Here is a 10,774-nt window from a genome sequence, read left to right as displayed (position 1 = left end):
ATCCAAGTGGATAGAAGAAGTATTGAAAACCACGATGTAAAATGTTTAAAACAAAGAACACATAACCAATAAAAATTAATCACGGTTTATTATATACAATTTTATAAATAGTGACATGCAATATCGCGTATACATAAACCAGTTTAGTTAATTTTATATAATTTTATACCTTTCTACAAAATCTTGAGTGTTGACGAGACGAATAGAAAGCACAGACGAGTGTGGATGAGTATGGACAAGTATCATAGAGTAGTTACAAATATGCAAATCTTCTTGGTTACGTTTATATATAACTTATTCCTTTATTGCCACTTGACGATGAGTGATGCAGACTAATAACCAGCACACATAAATTGCACATTAGTCGGACGAAAGCAACGAAGTTAGCCATAATCGTGAGTCATTCGATAACGAGTAACGAAATATCGATTTATTGAAACCAAAATGTTACCAATCATGAACAATGAACAATGCAGCGTACAGAACCATCATCGATTATGCGTGTATATATATATATATATATATGTGTGTGTGTGTGTGTGTAAATTTATAATGACGGCTTTATTGCGAATATAATTAAATATTAAACTGCACGGTAAGATTTTCAATATAAATTAGTATAATTATGTGCTATTAATTTAAATTAATATACATACTTATTGCACATTAATATGTCAATTTTTCAGAACTGACCATTTAACCGAAAGATATTGCAATACGAAACTATATCGCTTTATAAAACAACAATTGGCCAAAGCGGAATGGAGAAACTATGTAAAGCTCCTTTCCGAAGAGCAGCTTTATGAAAGGCTTGCTACTATTATAGCAAAATGGTTTAAACCCGAAGAAAATATCCTTTATGAAAACGTGCAAGCATCGTTAGATGATATTATACTACAAGTACGAAACTACCTCAGACAAAAACATTCGAATCATACAATATTTTCGACCTCGGCTGAAACTTTTCCTCTTGGAGAAACAACAATCTTGAATATAATCATTGAAACGAAATAGAAGGAACGCAGATTATGAAGTTCAAGGTCACTAAAAGATAGTCTTTCATGATCCCTACAACTTTTGTTGGGGTCATTTTCCGTGAAAGTGCGTACTTTTGGAGATCATAGGGGGGTCCCATTCTTTTTGAATACCCTGTATACTTGACATATTAAACTTTCAAGAATGCCAAAACACAAAAGAAAACTTGTGTATAGATAATGTGAGTTATTATAGATTATAAATATAATTACGGTCTATTTTATGCTGTAAGCATACTTATATGTTTGTTATATCTTAAAAATACTTTCCTTCTAATTAATTTCTATATTGTAATTTCTGGTACAGGTCTTACAAAATAATTATGGCCAACAAATAATTTTATTAATAATTTATCATAGCGTGACCAGGAGACTTCGTCTACGTTGCGAAATAATGAAACGGGAAGTTCCAAATGAACAGGATATATTCTATATATATTGGAGACCAAAATATAAGTATAATGCGTAAGTATAATATTAGATTTGAAATTATCGAAACCTTTTGGTATTATTCTTATTATAGGTATATATATATATATATATATATATATATATATATTGTGACGTGACGCCTTTTGAGCGCCGTCACAAGGGCAATAGCTAGACCGGGGGGGGGAAGGGGAGAGCCGTCCTGGGGTTGCTTATTGCACATTAATATGTCAATTTTTCAGAACTGACCATTTAACCGAAAGATATTGCAATACGAAACTATATCGCTTTATAAAACAACAATTGGCCAAAGCGGAATGGAGAAACTATGTAAAGCTCCCTTCCGAAGAGCAGCTTTATGAAAGGCTTGCTACTATTATAGCAAAATGGTTTAAACCCGAAGAAAATATCCTTTATGAAAACGTGCAAGCATCGTTAGATGATATTATACTACAAGTACGAAACTACCTCAGACAAAAACATTCGAATCATACAATATTTTCGACCTCGGCTGAAACTTTTCCTCTTGGAGAAACAACAATCTTGAATATAATCATTGAAACGAAATAGAAGGAACGCAGATTATGAAGTTCAAGGTCACCAAAAGATAGTCTTTCATGATCCCTACAACTTTTGTTGGGGTCATTTTCCGTGAAAGTGCGTACTTTTGGAGATCATAGGGGGGTCCCATTCTTTTTGAATACCCTGTATACTTGACATATTAAACTTTCAAGAATGCCAAAACACAAAAGAAAACTTGTGTATAGATAATGTGAGTTATTATAGATTATAAATATAATTACGGTCTATTTTATGCTGTAAGCATACTTATATGTTTGTTATATCTTAAAAATACTTTCCTTCTAATTAATTTCTATATTGTAATTTCTGGTACAGGTCTTACAAAATAATTATGGCCAACAAATAATTTTATTAATAATTTATCATAGCGTGACCAGGAGACTTCGTCTACGTTGCGAAATAATGAAACGGGAAGTTCCAAATGAACAGGATATATTCTATATATATTGGAGACCAAAATATAAGTATAATGCGTAAGTATAATATTAGATTTGAAATTATCGAAACCTTTTGGTATTACTCTTATTATAGGTATATATATATATATATATATATATATATATATATATATATATTGTGACGTGACGCCTTTTGAGCGCCGTCACAAGGGCAATAGCTAGACCGGGGGGGGGGAAGGGGAGAGCCGTCCTGGGGTTGCTTATTGCACATTAATATGTCAATTTTTCAGAACTGACCATTTAACCGAAAGATATTGCAATACGAAACTATATCGCTTTATAAAACAACAATTGGCCAAAGCGGAATGGAGAAACTATGTAAAGCTCCCTTCCGAAGAGCAGCTTTATGAAAGGCTTGCTACTATTATAGCAAAATGGTTTAAACCCGAAGAAAATATCCTTTATGAAAACGTGCAAGCATCGTTAGATGATATTATACTACAAGTACGAAACTACCTCAGACAAAAACATTCGAATCATACAATATTTTCGACCTCGGCTGAAACTTTTCCTCTTGGAGAAACAACAATCTTGAATATAATCATTGAAACGAAATAGAAGGAACGCAGATTATGAAGTTCAAGGTCACCAAAAGATAGTCTTTCATGATCCCTACAACTTTTGTTGGGGTCATTTTCCGTGAAAGTGCGTACTTTTGGAGATCATAGGGGGGTCCCATTCTTTTTGAATACCCTGTATACTTGACATATTAAACTTTCAAGAATGCCAAAACACAAAAGAAAACTTGTGTATAGATAATGTGAGTTATTATAGATTATAAATATAATTACGGTCTATTTTATGCTGTAAGCATACTTATATGTTTGTTATATCTTAAAAATACTTTCCTTCTAATTAATTTCTATATTGTAATTTCTGGTACAGGTCTTACAAAATAATTATGGCCAACAAATAATTTTATTAATAATTTATCATAGCGTGACCAGGAGACTTCGTCTACGTTGCGAAATAATGAAACGGGAAGTTCCAAATGAACAGGATATATTCTATATATATTGGAGACCAAAATATAAGTATAATGCGTGAGTATAATATTAGATTTGAAATTATCGAAACCTTTTGGTATTACTCTTATTATAGGTATATATATATATATATATATATATATATATATATTGTGACGTGACGCCTTTTGAGCGCCGTCACAAGGGCAATAGCTAGACCGGGGGGGGGGAAGGGGAGAGCCGTCCTGGGGTTGCTTCTCGCACCCTGAGAGATAGCGACCTTAAAGCGATACAATTATATTTTATTTTTATTTTTGTTTGTATAATATTTCCTGCGTTACCGTATTGAGCGAACGTGATTTGAAATAACCGTGGGACAACTAACTGAGTGGAGGATCCCTCAACGAAATGTGCGGCAAGATTCTGGAGATCCAAAGAGGAAACTACCGTAAACGGATACCGTGCCGAAGGTCATGTATCGAGTTCCCGTCGCTACCGCCATCCCGAGATATTATCTAAACCAGTGCTGGGATTTACTTGCCATTTACGGCGAGATTTCGAGACGCACGCTTCTTGCCCCCCACTCCTCGCTCGCGCCATAGCAACGCAGCGCTGGCCGCTCGTAACTAAGGAGCGCGGCACATAGTCTCAGGAACGTGCGTATCAAACGTAATAGCACAATTAGCATTCTAATAGCAAAAGTTATTATTAAAATTTTCTATTCAATCTTTTATTTTGTATTAATAATACAAATAGTTATTATTCTATTATTAATCACGTATATGTGTTCTTTTGCTATTTGAATGCTAATTGTGCTATTACGTTTGATACGCACGTTCCTGAGACTATGTGCCGCGCTCCTTAGTTACGAGCGGCCGGTGCTGCGTTGTTATGGCTCGAGCGAAGAGTGGGGGGCAAGAGGCGTGCGTCTCGAAATCTCGCCGTAAATGGCAAGTAAATCCCAGCACTGATCTAAACTATAAACTGTTCTAGAGATCTGCTGGAAGCGCTAAAGGATACCGAGAGGCCCCCTCATGCTGCAGAGTGAGGGGAGGGCCCTATGTCAGCCCATAAACACCTGCGGGGAGGATTGGATGACGGCCCGGCCAGCCTGCCAATTCAAACCCCGGAAATCAAGAAATATGAGGTGATACCGCCACGATACCGGAAAGAGCGGGAAGCGAGTCTCCGAAAATCACGGTTACAAGGACGAGGGCGCTGAGGGATCGATGGGCGGATCCCGGCAGCCCCACGGCGACCGAATATCGATAGGATGCGCGGGAAATCGGAGCGGAACTCGAGGGACCTAAGGACTCTCTCTCGGAGAGTCACTTCTGTCTGGCGAATCGAACGAGTGGGAAGGACTCCAAGACGACCGCCGATCAGCCCTGCGAAATTATTGTAAGCCACCACTCGGGTAGTTCGTGAGTAGTAATTGTTCCCGGTCCAGCTAGTGTCGTGTATTACCGTGCCGTGGGTTAAAGTCTGCCGAGTAAAATCGACAGCTTTATACCGAATTACCGTTTCCGTTTAGCGCAGCATAGTTGCTCCAGAAAATTGTTACCGCGATACTGGCTCATACCGGGTACCGCGAAAGTGTCTCTCTCAGGGAAGTTGCCGCCGACAGTCGTCATAAGTTAAGACTCGTAAATTATCTTGTATTGTACCGTATCGTATCGTATCGTTGCTTTTGATGGAATTATAAGATCGCGTTAAACAACATCGGAATTTGTGCGTGGTCGCTCTCTGCGAGCTACCGTTACCGTATCTATTGCGTGGCACTCGGCGAGAATCGTACATATAGCGCGAAATTACCGTTTGTTCCATTTCGTAAAGATTCCGTAAATACCGCCTCATCCAGTCCGTTCGAGTGACCTTCGTGGCAAATAACGTTATATATATAATCGTGGTGAGCCATTGGGGACTCCTCCTAAATATCGTAATTACCGTTCATCAATATTCCAACTTTTCGATATATCGATTATGAAGACTGTAGTCTCGCGCGCGTGAGGAATGCTGCGACCGCATTCCGGAGTTTTTGTATATCGTGCTTATCTCCTCGCACCTATTGTTCAATACAGTAGCTATTTTCGAATCGAATAAGTTCGTATATCGCGTGTATGTCATATAACGAGTATTGTTCCCGATCGTAATTTAATCTTTGTATAACTTCGCCATTATTACCGTATCAACTGTATATGTCCTTTCACTGTTATATGTTAAATATATTTGTGACTAAATTATTAAAATTGGTGTGTCGAATAATTTCCCCCTCCTCTCCAGAAGCTATCACTTGCGCTACCAAAGAACCGCGCCCCTCTGCCATATACTGGGCTAGGCCTAGCCGGACACTTATCTTAAGCTTCTTAAGCTATTCTCGTACCGTGGCGCGAGAAATCGCGCCTGGCGCCCATTTATTAGCATAGAGTTTATATTGTGAAGTACCTCATTACCGTTGACTACCTATTTCGTTACCGTATCGCCTACCTACTTTTCGATAGATATCGCTTCCGATATATTGCACGTCACTTCTCGAGATCGGCGTTCTCGAGAGAGGCAACGGCGTCGCAATATATATATATATATATATATATGTATATATATATATTTTTACTCAAACTAATTATTATAAATATTTTTCAATGTTATTAATGTTACTTCTATAAAGACATACGAACAAAATAAATTTGTTCTTTTTTACAGGAAAATTATCCGCTAACTTTTATATCAAAAAACAAAACAAAAAGGCTCTTAAATAGCGAAAAGAAGAAAGAGTTAGTATTTAAAGAAACACATATTAAAGTTTTTGAAGATGAGAGTCAAGATCAGGATAAAAAAAGGAAATAGATATATCAATTTTTTGTCTAGCCACCCTCTCATATCAAAAATTAACACGATATATAGCCTTGATCATGCGATATTATTATCTGAGGCAAGGTTTCATAGAAACAATATTAAATTAATTAAAAATATTTTACTAAATAATTGCTTTCCTAGGAAAATTATTGATCGCTACATACAAAAATGAATCAATTGTTTAAAATATAACAATAATTCAGGTACCACTACTGCTTCACAAGAAAAAACACCTTACATCGTGATACCATATGTGGAAGGTTACAGTGAGAATATGTCCCACTGTTTAAAGAAATTCGACATAAAAGTGATATACAGTTTACCGAATAAACTTAATACCCTCATCAAAGGCGTTAAAGATCGGGTGAATAGCGAATATGCGACAAATATTGTTTACAAATTAGATTGTAATGATTGTGCTGCCTTATACATAGGGCAAACAATGAGACACCTTAACACACGGGTGAAGGAACATTGCAGGAATATTAAATTACATCATAGTTCTCATTCTGTTGTAAGCAAACATCGGTTAGAGTGCGGACACGAATTTAATTGGAAAAAACCGAACATTTTGCATTCGGAGAAATATGTAAGAAAGAGAGAGATAGCCGAAATGTTTTTTATTAAGAAACTAAGCGGCAACATAAACTCGCAGATACGGAGAGTTTAAACGATATATACAATAAAATAATTAAGATCACATAAATTCTCAGACCAAAAATATTAGAAGGTGACGATCTTCAGACGAGATATGTTGTTGTTAGACTGTCTCTCATTTTCAAAATAATTGACTTGTCATTCTTCGAGAATAGACAATTATTAATTATGTCATTATGCTGTTTAAATAAATCTAATTAAATGTGTAAGTAAATTCATACCTCTATATCAATCGTTGATTTGTAAGATTGTGTTGATCGTCATAATTTCTATGTATATAACAAATTACAGTGTAACCACTTGATAAGGACATGGTCGAAACGTCGTGATTTGAATAAAATTTCTTATGGCTAGTTTGGTCGATTGATTTCACAACTCCGCAAAAAAAGGCAAATTGTCGTGCAAAATTAAGGTCAAGCACAAAAAAGGTATGTTAATTTATATATCAAAAATAAGAAAAGAAAAACTTTGAGAAGTAGTAACCTCAACATAATCATATTCCAATTGTTGGTAAATGTTTCTAGAATACGGGCTAATTGTACGGCTTTTTTCTTTATTCATTCCGCCCACTAGAATAAGAAAGTAGATGCACTTTGAAGCTGTGGTCCGAAATATGCGTTCAGCACTGTAAGCACCATCTGCCTTTGTTTCACAACAAATAACGAAGATAAAAATCCTCGAAATCCTCGAATTACGCGAAATCTTCCGAATATTAAGATTTAATTATTTTAAAAAACTTTATTATATTTAATTTAATTATATAATAATTTATTTTCCTATTTACTCGTGACCTATTATTATAATATTATTATTATGATATATTGCAAGTCCTCGAAATCCTCGGAATCCTCGAATTACGCAAAATAAAACACTATATTATCGAAATATTTTAATAATTAATCTTTTTTCAATAACTAAATGTGATTCTTAAATTCGGCCTAAGAGCCAAGCACGAAAATTAATTCTAATTTTTCGGAACGGTATCTCTTGGTTTGAGATTACTAAGTTCCATCAAATTAATAATCCTCGAATTTTTACAACGGGAAAATAGGCGAGAAAAATATAGGTCCGAAAAGTCGCTGAAGCGGGAATTGAACCCGCGTCTTTCGCTTGCCGGGCGACTGCTCTTACCACTAAGCTATTCAGACCCTTTCGATCCTATATTTTTCATTTGCCTTATAGTGGATGTTAGTAAATAGCGCCATGAATTCGGCCGAGACGCAAATCTAAATTAAGAAATATTTTTATCGGCTCTCAGTATTTAATAATTAAATGTGATTCTTAAATTCGACCTAAGAGCCAAGCACGAAAATTAATTCTAATTTTTCGGAACGGTATCTCTTGGTTTGAGATTACTAAGTTCCATCAAATTAATAATCCTCGAATTTTTACAACGGGAAAATAGGCGAGAAAAATATAGGTCCGAAAAATCGCTGAAGCGGGAATTGAACCCGCGTCTTTCGCTTGCCGGGCGACTGCTCTTACCACTAAGCTATTCAGACCCTTTCGATCCTATATTTTTCATTTGCCTTATAGTGGATGTTAGTAAATAGCGCCATGAATTCGGCCGAGACGCAAATCTAAATTAAGAAATATTTTTATCGGCTCTCAGTATTTAATAATTAAATGTGATTCTTAAATTCGACCTAAGAGCCAAGCACGAAAATTAATTCTAATTTTTCGGAACGGTATCTCTTGGTTTGAGATTACTAAGTTCCATCAAATTAATAATCCTCGAATTTTTACAACGGGAAAATAGGCGAGAAAAATATAGGTCCGAAAAGTCGCTGAAGCGGGAATTGAACCCGCGTCTTTCGCTTGCCGGGCGACTGCTCTTACCACTAAGCTATTCAGACCCTTTCGATCCTATATTTTTCATTTGCCTTATAGTGGATGTTAGTAAATAGCGCCATGAATTCGGCCGAGACGCAAATCTAAATTAAGAAATATTTTTATCGGCTCTCAGTATTTAATAACTAAATGTGATTCTTAAATTCGGCCTAAGAGCCAAGCACGAAAATTAATTCTAATTTTTCGGAACGGTATCTCTTGGTTTGAGATTACTAAGTTCCATCAAATTAATAATCCTCGAAACAAAAATAGGCGAGAAAAATATAGGTCCGAAAAGTGATGGAACTTAGTAATCTCAAACCAAGAGATACCGTTCCGAAAAATTAGAATTAATTTTCGTGCTTGGCTCTTAGGCCGAATTTAAGAATCACATTTAGTTGTTAAATACTGAGAGCCGATAAAAATATTTCTTAATTTAAACTTTTTTCTTATGCTAATATAAAAAAAAAATTTAGTAAAATGAAATGTTTATGTCATATAATCTCACGTATTGTCATGTACACGCACCGGCAGAAATGGTGTCCGGCGTTAGATGTGTGCGAATACGTGTATGACTTTCGGCTGTCATACACGTATTCGCACACATTTAACGCCGGACACCATTTCTGCCGGTGCGTGTACACAGAGTTTTGCGCTTATATTAATTATATTATAAATAATAGTATAAATTTTATATTTTTCCCATTCCTCCCCTAACTGGACATATTAGATTTGGTTGCAAAAATAATTTCGTAATTGCGATAGTGTAAACTATATATATCGGAGAGAGAGTGCATCTTTCCCTTTCACGTCACGTCCCCGTCATAACGATAATTTGACCGCTCGGCAGAAGTCTGATAATATTTTCCTTATTACGCGAAACTCGCCACTAAGTTTAAATTAAAAAGATATTCTACGAGTCCAGTGGATCAGGCGATGCCAAGTAGAAAAGCCGAATCGATGCGAATGTTATCGGTGACTTTATCAAAGTAGTTGAGAGATGATAAAAAAAGAAGGACGGACGCGAATAAGTGAGTTAAAGAGGTCATCACCGACCTACATTGAAGCGAGTGTTTACTCCTCATTGATCATTGACGTTAAAGATTCTTGAAAGAGTTCTCCATTCTGTCAAATACGAAGTAAAATGTACTTTAAATTTTTAATACATTTTGTAAATAAAGAATTAAAACTTGACTAATATTGACAATTTTTTGTGGGCAATTTGCAATTAATTTAATTTTGTTATATAGATTAAAGAGTATATATTATATATAATTACATATTATATATAATTTAACATTTATTTATATTTTCTAATTTCATAATAAGTTTTCTCACAGTTTAAAAAAAAACTAATAAATTAATATTTTTAATATAAACTAAGAGAGTTAAGACTAATATTTTAAGCAATAAAAAATAATGTAAAAAGCATATAGTTGAGAAATTTTCTCTTTAATATTTTTTGAATAAACTTGTTGGCTTTAAAATCTAGATTCATTTGCATCCTAAAACTTGCATTGTCAGAAGCTTCAAAGGCGCATAAATCCTGTTGCAAATCTCCGTTTATTAATTATGATCGAGAGTTATTGTCACCGATTTTGTAAAACTCTTCGACACGTATGCGACGCAGCGCACATTCCTCAAAGTTAAAAGGGAGAGAAGAGGGAAAAATTATGAACGCGCAGAGCCAGCGTGGCATTGAATCCATGCCGCTATAACTTAGAGTAAAAGGCAGTAGTTAGCAGCAGAGCAGCAGCAGCAGCAGCAGCAGTATTTTCCTGTCACTGGCAGCGACCCATATGCGCTTGTTCATATAGGGGTACCTGCGTATAAACCCGCCATGAGCACCGGACACGCGGTGGACACGTGTGTGGGCATAGATGCGTTCTCCCAAATCATACTTGGACGTTCGATACTCCGCGGATATCGAATGAGAACGCATCGCAAATGACGAAAGGGTAGA

The sequence above is a fragment of the Prenolepis imparis genome, unplaced genomic scaffold, assembly GCF_030444845.1.
Source record: "Prenolepis imparis isolate NDT839.2.m4 unplaced genomic scaffold, iyPreImpa1.0 SCAF_3, whole genome shotgun sequence".
Classification (NCBI taxonomy): Eukaryota; Metazoa; Arthropoda; class Insecta; order Hymenoptera; family Formicidae; genus Prenolepis; species Prenolepis imparis.
This window is presented reverse-complemented; position numbering follows the sequence as displayed.